Source organism: Chinchilla lanigera, unplaced genomic scaffold, assembly GCF_000276665.1.
Source record: "Chinchilla lanigera isolate Chin_1 unplaced genomic scaffold, ChiLan1.0 scaffold00147, whole genome shotgun sequence".
NCBI classification, from domain to species: Eukaryota; Metazoa; Chordata; class Mammalia; order Rodentia; family Chinchillidae; genus Chinchilla; species Chinchilla lanigera.
Genome location: NW_004955548.1, coordinates 757726 through 775465, shown reverse-complemented (window position 1 = coordinate 775465; position 17740 = coordinate 757726). Strand labels below are relative to the sequence as shown.

General features: G+C 38.8%; 1 long non-coding RNA gene across 1 annotated transcript; it reads right to left on the bottom strand.

The window, feature by feature from the left end:
• Positions 1–1597: 1597 nt before the first annotated feature.
• LOC106147376 lies at positions 1598–9411 on the bottom strand. The gene is made up of 3 exons (XR_001232239.1): positions 9291–9411; positions 2243–2381; positions 1598–1637 (listed from the first exon to the last, which is right to left on the bottom strand). It is a non-coding gene; the product is annotated as an uncharacterized LOC106147376 (long non-coding RNA).
• Between the last annotated feature and the right edge of the window lie 8329 nt (positions 9412–17740).

Here is a 17740-nt window from a genome sequence, read left to right as displayed (position 1 = left end):
CTTTCAGTTCTTTGCCTAAGAGATTCCCTGCAAGGAGCTAGCTATAGGGAGAACAAGTAAGCCTCAGCTATCAGCCTAAAGATACCACAGAGCTCTCCACTGGGGCAGCAGCTGCTCATCTCACCTCAGACTTACTCAAAAGGGTGACCTGATGCTTGTCGTGGGCCTGGCTCTCTCGGTCAAACTCGGTTTGGAGAGATTGGTTATTCCTTAGATTCCTAGGAGTAGCCCTCCTCTCTCTATTGATAACTGTGTGAAAGAGAAGCTATTGCAATTGCAGCATGAAGGATTTTAGCTAGACATGATGCAGGCCTTCCAGAATATCAGGGTTTGCTGTGAGGTATGAAATGTAATGAATAAAAACATAGGTTATAAAGTCATACACATCAGGGATGGAGTATTAGACTTACCAAATACCAGCTCTGTGACCTTGGACAATGATTTAATCTCTCTGGGTCTCAATTTGTCATCCCTAAAAAGATAAAATAGCAGAGACCTCACAGCTCAATGACTCCAGCTCAAGCCCCCATCCCATCCCTTACCAGGGAAGTCTAGCATCTTTCTTAAGATTTCTGAGGATTCTGAGGGCCTCAGAATCCCGTGTGGTTCTGAATTTGAGTTCATGCAGAACTTCTAATTTCACCATTCCTCTTTCATGGCCACTTTCTTCTTTCCGTTTTTTATTACACCACATCAGGGGCACTGTTTTTCTTCCCTAATTTCTATTTTTTAAAAACTCATTCATAGGAAGGACTTGTGTGAATAACAGAATCTTATTGTGGTATGGATAGCTAGAAAGGACATGTGTTAAAGCAACACAAACAACAGATTACTAGAAACTCCAGCATTTATATGTTCCTGACGGTATTGCCATTTGGAATTTCTCTGCAAACTCCAAAATCTTGCTATGGAGCCATATATGCTCCTCCCTTCCCTCCATATTTCCTCTTTTTTTTCCTGGCTCATTCAAATTCATGTTCAGTTCTTATTAAAAACAATTTAGCTCCATATGTGCTACATTCCATTCTTTTTCATCAGAACTTCTCCTTTCCCCAGTTGGTTTACCACGGGAATTTTCCTTTAAAATTCCTGTTGGAATATGTCTTTCTTAACAGGAACCTTGATGACAACCGATGGAATAATCATTTTGTCACCCCCATTCCTCTTCTACAGACATAGTCATTGCTTATTAAACAACTTATGAAGTAGAGGTTTTACACCAATTTCACACATGAGCAAACTGAGGCTTCTGAAGTATACTGCTAGTCCGGGAAGAGATAGAATTTAAATCTAATTCTTCGAAGTCTAAAGTGTGTTGCTACAGAGAAAATGTATCACAAAGTGCTGACTTATGTGCTACAGACAAGTACAGAAAAAATACGCGAGGGATGGGTATTGGAGAAACTGTTGTCAGGCAGAAGGTTCCCTGACTGAGGGAAGGGCTCATCTGTTGTAGGCTATAAGCATCCTCCTCAGGCCAGCTCCAGAGCCAGAAGAGCAGAATTCTGGGGCTAACAAAATCATAGACTTTCAGCTAGGTGTGGTGGTCCATGACTGTAATCTCAGTACGTGGAAAGCTGAGGCGGGAGGATCACCACAAGTTCAAGACCAGCCTGAACTACATATGGAGATCCTGTCTGAAAAAATCAAATCAAGTCAGACTTTCATAGCCACTAAGCCACTAGATTCCCGAGTTGCTTATTCTAGGAGCCACTTTAAACATGACCCAGTTAAACTTTTGTTTTTTAACACATTTCACTTCTAGGTTTCACCTCAGTCAAAAGTGGATAGTCTTCCTACGTCCACCTTACAGAAGAACGAAAAAATATCAGAGAAATCAAGTGACTTGCCCAAGTTAACACTGATAATGCCAGAAGCCAAAACGCAGACGCTCTGATTTCATGTGCTGTCGGTACTTATCAGCCAAAGGCCACCAGGAATGCACCTGGGGTTGGTCAGGCTAGGTCTGTTGTTGCAGAGAGAGACACCATGCGATGACCAATAAACCCAAACGGGTGAAGCACAGGTGTGCTTCTGGTGGTCACTGGCTAAAAGGCAGAAATACAGGTTTACTGAGGTCAAGCTGAAGCCTTTACTGCCTTGGACCTACTAGGTCTTCCATTCAGCAATAGTGGCCATATCTGAAAATCTTTATATCTACCTCTTTGAGGTGCTGGCCTGCCCACTCTGGAAAGCAAGTTCACACTGAAATGTGCTGTGATATTTCACAGAAGCCCTTTACCTTTGGGTTTTTTTCCTAGGAATTAAGTTCCTTGGATACTTTTGGTCTGATCACATTTATATAGCTCTTTGGTGAAATCATTTTCCAGGCTTCTAACAGGTGCTCCTGTTGTCTGCATGTCTCATGTCTTTGATGTTGCCTGTTTATAAGAAAAAAAGTTCAGATGGAAAGGATAGGCATTGATCCACTAAGCTCGTCCTTGAGCAGCCCCTGGGGATTAGAGAAGTTCTACCTTCTTTAGTTTCACCTACCCAGAATCCGTGATTTTTGTTTGTCTCTTTGCTGTTTTGTTTTGTTTTTTTCCTCTGAGCAGTGAGTGATGCTTGTCCTTTGGCCAAGTTCTGGAAATATAAAGTTCACCAGCACCACCTATACAGACCTTTGAGTTCTCATGGGACTTTCTCGGTCTAAAAAATACCTCTTCCGAGGCTAACCATCTGCTTCCTTCATGTTTTTCTCATCACAGCGCGAACTTGTATGCTTATCCTTCTGACAGGCACAACTTCACTGGGAACAATTTTAAATTCAGGGGGCACTTTGGAGAGCTTTGCACATGAACAAAAGACTACTTTAGAACATAAAGCAAAAGAGGAGAAAATCAGATTGTAAGAGAGATACCAGTTGCTGATTCTTTGTGATAGTTCCTGTTTGATCAGGGTTTTATTCATGAAGTCTTTGCCTACACCGATGTCTTGAAGAGTTTTACCTATTCTATCTTCCAGCAGATGCTTCTGTTTTAATATTTAGATCTTTGATCCATTTCAAATTTAGTTTAGTGCCTGGTGAAAAGTATGGGTCCAATTTTAATCTTCAGCACATTTGCAGAGCCCATTTTTCCAGCACTATTTATTAAAGAGGCTACCCTTCTTCCAGTGAACATGTGTGGCACCTTTGTCAAAGATAAGGTGTGTGAGTATGTCTGGAGTTGTTTCTGCATTTTCTAATCTATTCTATTAATCCTTGGGTCTGGTTTTTTGCCAGTACAACACTGTTTTTATCACAGTAGCTTTACAGTATAATTATAAGTTAGGGGTGATCATCTCAATACATGCAGAAGAAGCTTTTGACTAAGTCCAATACCCATTCATATGGAAAAAGCCTACAGAAAATTGGAATAGATGGTCTTTATCTCAATCTGATAAAAGTCATTTATGACAAACCAACAGATACTAAATGGACAAAAACTGAAAGCTTTCACTCTGCAATCAAGAACAAGGCAAGGGTGTCCTCTGTCTCCAATCTTATTCAACATAGTTCTAGAAACAGCCAGAGCAATTAGACAAGAGAAAGAAAGAAAAAGAATAATAATAGGAAAGGAAGAAGTTCAACTATCATTATTTGCAGATGACATAATACTCTATATAGAAGACCCCCAAAATTCCACTAAAAGACTGCTAAATTTAATAAGCAAATTCAACAGCATATCTGGATATAAAGTCAGCACTGACAAATCAATAACCTTCCTGTACATGAATAAAAAATTCACCGAGAGAGAAATCAGGAAAACACCTATTAGAGTAGAATCCAAAACAATGAAATACCTAGGAATCAATCTAATGAAGGATGTAAAAGGCCTCTACATTGAAAACTACAGTACTTGGAAAAAGAAGATTGAAGAGGGTATCAGAAAATGAAGAGTTTTTGTAATCCAAAAGGTACAATAGATATAGTGAAAGGGAAAGAAACTGCTCAAAAGGAAAGAACTACTGGGATGGGGGAAAAGAGAAAAGAAGGAAGGGGAAAAAAGTTATGTATATATATGCAAGATAGCTAAGATAATTGTACTACTAATTTCTTTTAGCTCATTGAAAGGGACAGTTAGTGCTTATATTGTTTGATTAATTTTGCATGCCATATCTGGTAATCTGCGCAACTACTTTGAAGATAACAATATGCAATATAATAATCTTTGTTAATTTCCTATCATCTTGTTCTGAAATTCTGTATCATTTTTATTGTTTATTTTCTCTCTTTAAAATTAAAAAAAAGAAAATGGAAAGATAACCCTCGCTCTTGTGTGGGAAGAACCACTATAGTGAAAATGGTCATACTTCTAAAACTGTTATACAGATTTAATGCGATTCTGATTAAAATTCTAGCAGTATATCTCACAGAATTAGAGAAAACAACCCTAGAATTCATTTGGAATCAGAAGAGACCTAGAATAGCAAAGGCAATTCTGGGTAACAAAGGCAAGGCAGGGGACATCACAATCCCTGACTTGAAATTATACTATAAAGCTACTGTGATAAAAACAGTAGCTGGCAAGAGGAATGATTTTTTAAAAATTATACAGTTTGATAAAAACTGTCAAGGGCCCATGCTATGTCAGTGTATCACCCTCTTTTGTGTCTGTATACATATCTCAAAATAGGCAATTCTACATGTTAAACATCTTTCCTCTCTTTGAAGAGGAAACGTAACTAGCCTTTCAGAGATAACTGCACAGTGGCTATAGTTGACGTTCCTGTTTGTGTGCAGTTTTATGTTCTGCTTCCTCTCTTTTTCTTCTCTTAGGAAGCTTTAACGATTAGCTGATCAGAAACCATTTGTTGTCTTGCATATACTTTAGGACTATCTCATCTAGGTAAAGTCAATCATATCTTTGAAAATATTTTTAAAGTTATTAAACTGTGTTACTTTTTGTGCACATTGAAAAGTACTTACCCGACAACCTTTTACAATACTTAAAATACAAAAAGAGTGTAGTTTCAAGGCAGAAGAAAAATTTTGTTTGTTCAAGACAAAGGTTAAATTCCTCACAATTCAAAGTTCTTTGATTTCACACATCAGTTTCATGAATTAAATAAGTTACCACTGTTTCCATAACTTGTTTAAAATTAAATTATATGTATAAATGTGTACTCAGTGAAATAGACTGATAATTGCTTTGATTTATGAAATTCTCATAATGCTAGTGTTAGCTAAATTGTAATTTTTTTGTAGGAGAGATAAGTTCAGGAAGTTTATCATACATCTTGATTACAGTTAATAACAATGTATTGAATTTTTTGTTTGTTTGTTTGTTTGTTTTGTTTTTTTTCCTGTACCGGGAATTGAACTCACGACCTTGCACTTGCCACGCAGGTGCTGTGCCGCTGAGCTAAATCCCCAGGCTGTAGTAACGTATTGAATTCTTAAAAATTGCTAACAGAGTTGATCTTAAGTATTTTCATGAAAAAATATGTGAAGTAATAATACGTTAAATAGCTATGTTTAGTCATTTCAAAATATATACAATATAAAGTCATCATATTGTACATGATAAACATATATATACATAATTTTCTTTCAATTTTTATTTTTATCATTACCGGTTTATAGTACATAATTATTACATTCTTTATAGGGAATTGGTACATGCACATAATACATATCAATTCTTTTTTCATTCCTATCCCCTACTCTCCCTCCTCCTCCCTCTATCTCTTGATTCCCTTCCCTTTTGCAAATGATCTATTTATTTCATATCTTTTCTTTTTCTTTTTATTTATATTTTGAGTTTCTCAGATAAGAGAAACCATGTGATATTTAAACTTATGCCTTTGATTTATTTGACTTAATATTATGTTTTCAAGGCTCATTCATTGTCCTACAAATGACTCAAGTTTATCCTTCTTTATGTCAATATAGCACTTCATTGGTACATTCTCTTTATCCATTCATATGTTGATGTGTATATGGACTGCTTCCAAGGTTTAGCTGTTGTTAATTCTGTTAATACCTATGAACATAGGTAATCATGGATCACTGACATATGATATCTTTTAACTTTTCTGAAGATATCTACAAGGGGAATCACTGGATCAGATAGAATTTCTACCTTTAGTTTTTTGAGGACTCTCCATACTGATTTCTATAGTGGTTGTAGTAGCTTACATTCCCATCAGCAATGTAGACAGGTTCCTCATCCTTGCTCCAGCCTCACCAGCACTTGTTATTATTTGATTTCTTGATGATAGCCACTCTTTTTGGAGTAAGATCGAATCTCAGTATTGTTACAATTCGCATTTCTCTAATGACCAGAGATATTGAACATTTTTTCATGTATTTATTGGTCACTTGTACTTCTTCTGAGAAGTGTCTATTCATTTGGGTTGTCTATTTTTTGACTGGGTCTTTTATTTTGGATCTAATTTTTTTGAGTTCATTATAGTGTAGATATCAGTCCTCCAGTTAAGGAATATCTGGCAATCTTTTTCCCGTTCTGTAGGTTGTCTCTTCACTCTTTTGGTTATTTCCTTCGCTGTGCAAAAGCTTTTTCCTTGATATTATCCCATTTTATGTCTTGTGCATTGGGGCTTTGTTCAGAAAGTCCTTGTGTGCCCCTGTGTCTTCAAGAAATTTACCTATTTTATCTTCCAGTTGATTAAGTGTTTGTTTTCACATAGATCTTTGATACAGTTTGATTTTAGTTTAGTACATGGTGAGAGACATGGATCTAGAGTCAGTCTTCTGCACACGGGTAGCCAGTTTTCCCAGAACCATTTATTACAGAGACTGTCTTTCTTTCAGGGAACATTTTTGTCCCTTTTGTCCAAGATCAGATAGTTGAATGTGCCTAAGGTTGTTTCTGCATCTTCTCTTCTGTTCCACTGATCCTTGTGTTTGCTTTCATGCCAGTACCATGCTGTTTTTTACCACTGAGGCTTTGTGTTATAACTTTAAATCTGCAATTATGATGCCTCCTGCTTTGTTTTTGTTATACAGGATTACTTTTGCTAAATTGTAGTTTCTTGATTCTCAGCTAATGTAATATCTTAGACCTAAATTAGTTATAAACAATCTTTGGATATCTAGACAATTCTAAAAGGAAAAAAGAAAAGTGATACATAGGTTTATATTTATTTTTTAAATGGCAATCAACTACGAAAATGCACAAAAACTTTTGAAAATTACATATATAGAGTTAAAATAATATTAAATAATTAATCATAGAGAAATATAGTTAAGAATCCTTTATTTTTGTTCTCTATCTTGTGTTGGAAGAGTTGTTTTTGATTAAAAATAAGAATTAATAAAAATGACCAAGTATAATTACAGATAAGCAGCAATATGCATGAAATAATGGATATTAATTTCTGTTTCCTTATTAAGAAAGTTGTTATAGTTTATTAATATAATTAATAAGATATGTGGTTTTATTTCATATACTGATACTGATTATATTTAAGACTATAGTCAAAAGCTTAAGATTATAACCTAGTTTATATTTATATATCTGTATATGCATAAATGCATACATAGTTTATATTAATAATTCTTTTTATATAAACTATCTTATGAATGATGTGTGAAGTGAGTAAAATTGAATTTGAGTCTTTTTATGTAGAATGACTATGATACTTTTGCCTAGATTAGTAGAAATTCCTTTTAGACACCAAAAATACTTAAGGCAAGTCAAATCCTGTAAGTCATCTCTGACACCTTCTTGCAGGCTCCACAATTCCCCACACTTTGCATTCTCCCGCATTGCAATAAGTAGTATGTATATTGCTTCACTTCTATCCCACAAGGAAGAAATTATTATTATCCCTATTTTAAAGATAAATTATTCTGCTAATTCTCCAAGCTACTGAGAAATGAATTTTTAAAAATAGGAAGAAAATGCTCAAATGTGGAGGGGAATAGGAGAGGAGCAAAGGGAAAGGAAAGAAAGGAAAAGTTTAAAAAAGTGAGAAAAGAAGGAAAAAACAGAAACAAAGCTTTTGTAAATGGGGAAAGGAAAGAGGGGTTGAAGGGAGGGTGGGAGAATGGGAAGGAAAAGAATCAAGTTATATCTTGTACAGGTACAAATTCTCTATGATGAATGTAATCATTATGTATATCTAAAATGTACCAATAAAATCTAATTGAAAAAAATGTGTCCTTACTCTTAAACTAAAAGCTAATTTCCTGATAGCTGTTTTTTTTTTTTTAGCTAAGTAATTTTACAATGTTGACTCTATTCCTTGCTTTAGATATATGTATGATTTATACCTTTTAACCTAACAAATATTCTGAAGAATATTTATAACTTTGTCTTTCCTGAATGCAAAATAATAAAATTAGGATATCTTTTATGCCTGACCTATCTTTGGTTCTCAAGTGGCCATTAGGTCACAAAAATTTGCCCTTTCATCCTAAAAAATAAAGGGTAATAAAAATAATTAGGTTTATCTAAATTTCTTTAAATTTTAAATAAGTAAAACTCGTGAGAATTTTGTCTACCAAACTTAGTATTAAAATAACCTAACAAATTAAAAATAGAATTTATCATCCAGTTATAGGTAAAAATATGCAAATATATACCTTGCAATGATAGAATACTTTTTAAGTTAAAAGAAACATATTTAAACACAATGACTGATAAAATAGCTAGCCAATAAATGATTTTTTTCAGATTTTTTTTTTTTAATTTCTGAGACTGTCTCACTATGCAGTTCAGGCTGGCCTTGAGCACACTTTGTAGCCCTGGCTAGTCTCGAACTTGCAATGATGCTCCTGCCTCAGCCTGCCGAGTGCTGGGATTACAGGCGTGTGCTACCATGCCTGACATTTTTCAGGATTTTAAGTGAACAAATCCTTTTTCCTTTTTTCATGAAGTTTCTGGGTAGGTCCTAAAGGTACTTATTTAATTTCATGGGAATGGTCAGGAGTTCATTGCTTTTTCAGGCTTTCACTAGATCTAGTGACTAAAGCACAGCTATTTGGTGTAAAAGCTATATCAGCAATAACAAAACCTGTACATGCATACTTCAATTGGCTTAATTTTATATCTCCACTAAACTTCATGCTTCTTTGTGCTATACAAACTGTCCTATTGACCAAAACTGCTCACCACTTTTTAGCTAATGGGCTAACCTCCTACGAAAAATTACTGTTTTTCCCTTTCACACTATCTGGTGTGAGGTGCAGTAAACCCAGTCATGCTTCTTCTCACTTGAAGATGGAAATACTTACAGCTGCTTACTTCATTATGGAATTCTCCACAGCCTGCATAACCCTTCAGAGACATTTCAGCACATTTTTACAGGAAGTGTTTAACTCTACTCAACAACTCGCTTACCTCAGAGGGACACGGTGTGCTCACTCCTTTTGTCACAACTGATACTTTTGCTCCCAATGCAATCTGTGCCCTTTGAGGGTACTACTTCATATGTAGGCATCATATATCAATGTCACATCCTAATATCCTGTAAGTTTAGGATAATTTTAGAGGATTTTAGATATTTAAAATTACCATTCAGGGGCTGGGGATTTAGCTCAGCGGCAAAGGCGCTTGCCTGGCAAGCGCAAGGTCGTGAGTTCGGTTCCTGGTACCGGAGAAAAACAAAAAAACAAAACAAACAAAAAAATAAAAAATAAAATTACCATTCCTCCAGAAAATTGTGTTTCTGTAAAAATATTTTTTAAATTATCACAATATCACTCGTTTACTTTCAAAATGAGGCACACACCAGATACTTTGTAGAACTCACAGAAGGACTCTCTTTATGCGTATTAGGCAAGCCGTTGATTTTCATATTAAGAATAATGAAACAGGGCTGGGGATTTAGCTCAGCGGCACAGCGCCTGCCTGGCAAGTGCAAAGTCATGAGATTGATTCCTGGTACTGGAAAAAAAAAATCAAAAAAACCAAAAAACAAAATATAGAACCTTTATTTTTAAAAAAAAAAGAATAATGAAACGGGCAAAAATGATTAAAAGCTTGCTTCTAAACCCGAGAAAAAGTCATAAACAACATAACTTCTACTTTAAACCCTAACAAGCTATTCTAATTTCAGTAGCTAGGGTTGTTATAGGCGATCAATCACACTAGCCTTGATTTTCTCTTAACTCTTCAAGGAGAATTTTTTGTTACAACAAATACTTCTTGCTATGTCTATATATTATGAAATAAACACAACAGATGACATTTTTAAAAAGTCACTTGTTTCCTGGACCAATAATCATTTCATTTATGGCAACTGTTAGTGTTCCAGTTAACTAATGTGTCCTGTCCAGTTTCAAATGCTACTGTACCACCACTGTCATTGTAGAGGATTCAACGACTCATCCTGCAACAGAGCAGATGAACAGCATAGAGTAATGCTAGCCCTACTACAGAGTATATTCTCTCAAAAAAGTCTTGGCATTGGTAAAAATCTGGCTATCACTGGTTCATGTTCTGTAGCCTGACTTCACCTCCCCTTGGCTACAAAGGAAGCAGTAAGGAAGAAATAAACAGCCCCTAGCAGCTGGGAGCTGGCCTGATCCTAACAGTTGGGCCTGGCTGTTCTCCTGCTAAAGAGTTTCACAGAACAGCAGTACCAGACAACATGAATGACTGCTGCTTCTTTAGTTATACCTTTATCTTTCCTTTAATAGTCTCTCTGGAGGAGATTTACTGAAATACCCAGCTGTGGAATTATTGCACCTCTTCATCAGCTCCAATCCAGAGCAAAGCCTTACTTCCTTAGGTACTCCCCAAAAGTACTTAAGGCAAGTCAAATCCTGGAAGTCATTTCTAACACCTTCTTGTTCAGGCTCCACAATTCCCCACAATTTGCATTCTCCCTCACTGCAATGAGTAATATATATACATATATATATATATATATATATATATATATATGTATATATATATTCCTTCATTTCTATCCCACAAGGAAGAAATTATTATCATCCCTATTTTACAGATAAAGTGTGACATAGAATTTAAAATTACCCAGTTAGTAAGCTGAGAAATGCACCCAAGAACCCAGGACTGGCTTTTTGCATTATGCCACACTGCCATAAAAGGAGTGTATAATGGGAGATTTATGAGGTAACTGGAAATTCCTTTAGAAAAAATTCCACTTTTCAACAGGTAACATCTTACTGTTCATTAATATATTGGCATACTATCCCCCAAGATTATCACTGGTCAATTCTAAATGTGTGTGTGTGTGTGTGTGTGTGTGTGTGCGCGCGCGCGCGCGCTCTGGTTGGGTGGAGTGTGATGCATCTTGATATCTCATATAGTTTGTTCTACCCCTGTACTTGGTTACTAGAACCACTGTAACCATATTTACACAGAACAAAAACAGGCAAACCTCTTTCTTCAGGCCCCTTCCAAGCTGACGCTATTAGCTGAGAAGCTCAGCAGCAAGGCTGCTGCTAGCTCAGCTCAGAAGTTCCTAGGGAGTATGAAGGGAGGGGCCAGAGCTACCACTGCAGAACTTCTATTTAGTGCTGACAGAGGAGAATCAGCAGTCAGTCTCCCAGCAAGAATAAATTCTTACTGTCGTCAGCCTCCTGCCCACCTTGCACTGGACAGAGGGTAGAGGGAGATTTAAACGGGCTACAAGATATGGCTTCTCCTCTGGAAAAGCCCAATGGATAAGGCCTCTCTCTCTCCCATCTCAGACCAAGTGTTGAGGTGCTAAAGGAAACACTCCTGGGGAGAGGGGGAGAGGGGGATTGATGGGCTGGCTGATGGGGGCATGCAGTCTAGCCATGAAGGCCCTCAGATGAAGTGTGAGCATTCATTGACCTAGGACTGTCTGCTCTAGGAAAATTACCAGGCCAAAAAGAATAGTCTCCAGGGGTATGGAGGAGGGGGTATGGGAGGAGAAGAACAGAATTCTAGCCATTTTTATGCAGCAGAAGCTTTAGAGACAGCAGTCTGAAGTGTGCATTTGGAAAACAGGAGAGTTTGCCTAGAGGCTGCATTTGTTTAAGAGAATTTTATTTGGATTAGACTTTCATTCTGGATGGTTTGGTGAGCAGGTGACAGCTTGCATCAGTAACAGAAGAGCTAAAGTTGCTTCTAGCCACCCCTACTTTCAGGTAGCCTGAGAGGGGCTCCTTCTTGAGCCAGCCAGGCAAGAGAGAAACCCCTAGAAAGATGAGACCAAGGAGAAGGATCTGGAGTCTTGAGAAGGGGCCAGCAGGGGACAAATTATCTTACACACCGTAGTTCCTTAAGAATCACCTGACATTGGCCGGGCGTGATGGCACACGCCTGTAATCCCAGCACTCGGAAGGCTGAGGCAGGAGGATCGTTGCGAGTTCAAGGCCAGCCTGGGCTACAAAGTGAGCGCAAGTTCCCCTTGAACTGCATAGCGAGACCCTGTTTCAAAAAAAAAAAAAAAGAATCACCTGACATTATGGTTTGTGTCTAGATGTCCCCCCAAAGCCACATGCAGTCTGGAGTGGGCTTCCAGAGTTTTTGATTGATTCATGGTCCAATGGGATTATGCGTGTGAGTGCTGGGTTTATGGGTGTGAATACTACACCCATCTGGGGCAGCAGCCTGCATACAATAAAAGGGAGGGAAGGAGGTTTGCTCGCTGCTCCTCCCTTTTGCTTTTGTTGCTTTGTGGCTTCCCTAGCCATAAACTGTTGCCCTCTGCCATGCCACCCTGCCTTGGGGCCAACTGAGTATGGACTGAAACCTTCACAAACTGTGAGCTAAATAAACCTTTCCTTCCTTAATTTTGTGTGTCAGGTATTTTGTCCCAGCAATGAAAGAACAGTAACAGAGACACCTGATAAAAAAGAATTAGCTGGGACAGTAGCTGTTAATGGGCTCCCCAAGAACATACTCAGGATCTTCTCACAAGGGCACTGTGATAGTAGGGGCAGGAGTGTGTGCTAGATAGGTCCTACCTGCAGGAGATAGAAGGATCAGGCACTATACTATGATCTAGTGTCTTGGTATGGCTGGCCTTTATTAAATAATCAGAGAACATCACAGATGTAGTAGAGGAGTAGGACCACTGAAGTGATGCATGGGATCTTTGATCCTTCAATCTTTGACATAGGATGTTAGAGTAGAAAGCTGCCTTGGCCTATCTAGACTCCTATTCTATTGTATATCCCTCAGCTACCAGCCAGTTTCTGCTCCTCCTCATGGAAAACTCCAACCCCAACAAAGACACAATGGCTCTTTCTCCGTCTTCAGCAGCCCAGCTGATATGGTCTGCATTTTTAAAAAGAATCTTCCTTCATCTCCTCTCCAAACAGGAGATAATGAATAAGAAAGAAAGTATCAATTAAAATCCAATGAAAACATTTCTAAGGCACTGACAAATTTTATTAGAGCTCCTCACTGGATGGACAATGCCATTTCCCAAAGTGTTTTAGAGAATGCCAATTCCACTGGATGGTGAAAGTGAAATGCAAAAAAATAGTGTTTTGCAAGCAAATACCTCTGGGAAGGGCTAGTACTATAGTTTGAATATAGTTGATCTCCAAAACTCATACTGAAATTTGATTCCCAATGTAATGGTGTTGAGGGAAGGGCTCTGGGAAGGGCTAGTACTATAGTTTGAATATAGTTGATCTCCAAAACTCATACTGAAATTTGATTCCCAATGTAATGGTATGTTGAGGGTGACAGGATCTTTAAGAACTGATTAGGTAGTCAAGAGGGTTTAATATTTTTCTTGCGGGATTGAGTTCTAACTCTTCTGGGACTGTATTAGTTATTACAGGAGTGGGTTATGGTAAAGTTAGGCTGAAACTTGTGTTTTGCCTCTTCTGTTCGTGCCTGCCTATGCTTCCACTTTCCACAATCAGCTGAAAGTGGAAGCATGAGACCCTCACTTGAATAAGCTCTTGGACTTTCTAGCCTCCAGGAGGATGAGCCAATAAATCTCTGTCCCTTAAAAATACTCAGTATCAACATTTTTTTTTTTTTTGGTACCGGAAATCGAACTCAGGACCTTGTGCTTGCCAGGCAGGCACTTGTGCCACTGAACTATATCCTCGGCCCTCAAGATTTTGTTATGTCAACATAAAATAGACTAAGACAACTGGGTTAACCAAAATTTCTTTTAGAAAGTGTAACTAAGATGTTCATAGAACATCTACTATGCTAATATGCATTATTATGGTCTGTAAAAGACAGAGAGAACAGGATTTGCAGCACAGTGCCATTTATTTGTCTAGCACTTACTGTATACTAGGCTCTACACTAAGTGTTTTACACATATAAATCCTATTTCATCTTCAGCATTTAAAATAGATGCTCCTTTTATCTTTATTCCATAGATGAAGAAATTGAGATGCAGAGCGGTTCAGTCACCCATCCAACATCATAGTTAATAATTAGAAAAGCTGATAGTTTGAGGGATTACACTAGAGGTTATTGATTGGATCAGTGTGGCAGAAATTGTATAGGTGTTCACAGAGCCCATACCCTCTTCTTATAGGGAACAGGTTAAATTACATTTCTGAGACTCCTTTGCAATGAGTTGGTCATTCCTTAGCTGCAGAATGTTAGCAGAGTTGTTTCAGTTCTCTGCAGCCTGAAGAAGTTAACAGTAGGGATGCCTCCTCTATATTCTCTCTTCCCACAACTATAAAGTATGGGAAAATTATACTATGAAATGAGATTAGATCTCTGAATAACTATGTAGATTAGAGCCTGCCAGTTCACCTCATCCCACCCTTGGACTGTGACATGGATAAGAAATCATTGTTGATTTATTAAACCACTGAGATACTGGTGTTGTTTGTTATAATATCTGCCCTAACCTACCATGACCAACACAATCAAGACATTCTTTTTCCTATAACTTCTCTTGGGACAAAGTGTCTGAAGCATTTGTTTACACTGAAGAATGGCAGTGTAGTATAGTAAGCACTAGTTTCAAAATCGGTAAAAACTAAATTCAAATCTGCACCAGCTCTGTAATTTTGGGCAAGTTACTTAACTTTTCTGAGCTTCTGCTGCCTACAAGTTGAAATGTTAATGTCCAACTCACAGAATAGGTGTGCAGACTAAATAAGTTCATGTGCAGAAAGCGCCTGACCAGAGTAGATGCTCATGCTAGAAAAAGTAGCTATTTTCATTACAAAGAAGCCTTGCCACTTTGCCTGACACATAATAATAAACACCTGATCAATAGCATCTCCCTTCCTGTAATTCTTTCCTGTGTCCCAATAGCATAAGGGCCAGTTTGTCTTGGCTTGGGAGACACCTTGTCTGAATTAACTATCTATTCAGCTCTCTCCTGGCTACTGTCTTCTTGGTAGTGCCATCTCTTACCTCGTCCTTAGGAACTTGTCCACTCTCCATCCTCATCCTAGTACAGACAAATGTCAAATCCCCAAGTGCAGCTACACTTTGGTAAGGACCTGCCTTTTTAGGAGGCTTTGCAGGGTGAATTATTCCTCCACTAGGCTTCAGCTCTCAGCTCCACTCCTGTGGAGTTTCCTAGGCTGGATCCTTTGGCTAGAAATAAGCAAGACTATGTTATCTCCTTCTGCTCCCAGTGTTCAATTTAATGCTAGCTTCAGCGCAGTGACCATGTGTGGACTGAGTGTCAGCTAACCTGGTGCCACTGAATGCTGCAAAAAGGCAAGCCCAAGCCCTGTAAAAAACAGAAGTTGCATAACTGCCAGCAGAGGGCGGGTGTGTGGGTAGGTAGGGGGCAGTGCTTGCCGCAAAGAAAATTCTGATGCTAAGAAGATTCTTGATCTATGGCAATGTTTAATGTTTCTTGACTCCAGAGATAACATAGTCTTGCTTATTTCTAGCCAATGATCTTGCTTATTTCTGGACAATGATCTGGAAAATTGACCTTACATATGCCCACCTCTTTCTAGAGCAGGCAGAGCAAATGTTACTTGTGGCCTGCCCATGGCCATGCATTCTCAGTCCCTACTGTCACCACCACATAAAAGGAAAGAAAATATATTAAAAGCTCGGCTATTTTTAATTCTCCATTTCTCCAAAGTTGGCCTGAATCTCTCAATTGTTTTTCCTCATCCCTCTGTACTGGAGTTTTCATTGATCTGAGACACTCTCACACCCTTAGGCCTCTGACAAATCTCCTGAGGTAACATCTTTAGTGGGTTAACTGGTGGGTGTCGATGAGGAGCATGTTGTTGCTGAAGGTATGGAGGGCCTTCCCTCAGGCCCTGTGGGCTATGACTGCTTCCCCAGCTCTTGCCAGTATTTCCTGCTATTCTTGACTCCAGGGCTCATGGGCATCTAGACCATTCTGCCCTCTGTGGGAATAAGACCAGTGTGTCTTAAGCCCTTGAAGAATTCCAAGTGGGAACCAACACTGAAAGCACTTTCTGGAGGTCTCAAAGGTTTCAGGGCTGATCACATTGGACCCAGGCTGAGTCAAAGATCCATGGACAGAAACCTTTAGAAGGTGCCATCGCGCTCATCAGGGCAGGCACCTAATAGGAGCCCTTGTCCACCCGGAAGTTAAGAACAAATCCTCCTAAGCCTATTCTCTAGAAGGCAGACAAAAACCATTTGTAGCTAATAGTTACAGAGTGCTTGACAATGCCCATCCCTGTTCTAACTACTTCATAATTACACATTGAATCTGTGAAACACTCTTATAAGGAAGGTGCTATTGTTATCCCCATCTTACAGGGAAGGCAACTGAGGCAAAGTTTCATAGCTGGAAATACACAGAAACACGTTTTGAACTAGACAATCTGCCTCCAGATCCCACTTGTAACTACTACGCACACCACCTGGCTAGCGTGTCTCTGCATAGATGAGGGTCCTCTTCTGCCTTCCACCTCCTGAGTTAGTCCTTCTTCACACAATATCTGGTTCCCAATGTCTGTAAACTATCCACCTCAGAGAAAATCCTAGTGTTTTGCATTACTTACACCATGGGACAGTGTGACCTTACGGTACGAATCAGGAAGACCCTCCCAGGAATTTGAGGAGGGCCAGGAAAGGAAAGGAGGAAGGGTAGTAAAATGAAATAACTGAAGAAGGAAACAGTCAGTAACGTCACTGGAGAGGAGATGAGAATCCCTTCCTCTCCCCAGACAATACAACTGCTGCCGCATCGGACATACACGTGTGTGCACACACTCACATGCATTTTTTTTTTTTTTTGCTCAATTCTTCCAGCAGAAGGACAGGAAAGGGCTGCCAGAAAAGATATTGATTGTTAGGTAAGACCGTTGGTAGACATGTCCTACAGCTCTGCTTTTGGAATAGGGTAAAGCACTGGGCGCTGGGCAACCTGAAGAACCCCTGGGGCTCACAGAACACCTCCCCTAAGGACAGATGCTGAGAAAACTCCAGGCTGCTCTGCAGGACTGGCTCAGTCAACATGCTGTGAGCATAGCTTTGTGGACAGCCTCTTGGGCTTCCATTCTGGAACTTTCCCAAGGAAGACTCAATAGGGATATCCAGAAGAAGCCTCATTCCTTCTTGACTCTATTTATCCTGCAGGACCCTCTCCACCTTATAAACCAGCGGCCTACCTGTTAGTAGAACTCAGCCTCCAGTTTCTTAGGTTTTGATTGCTCTGCATAAAAGTACAGACCTAGTGAGCCCTCAGTTCCTCAAGAATAAGCTGGCTGAACAGTAACCAAAGCCTTCCCTTTATGCTTCTCCCAGTGTTTCAGCATCTTGTGTTTTTAGGGTCTGTTCTCCTCACACCATCATCACCTTGGAAACTGGCACCTACTCTTCTTACTTTTATAGGCACACGGTCTCGTATGTGTCACTTGTGTGACCCAGTTCTCTCATTTGCAAAATGAAGATAATACAGTTCCATA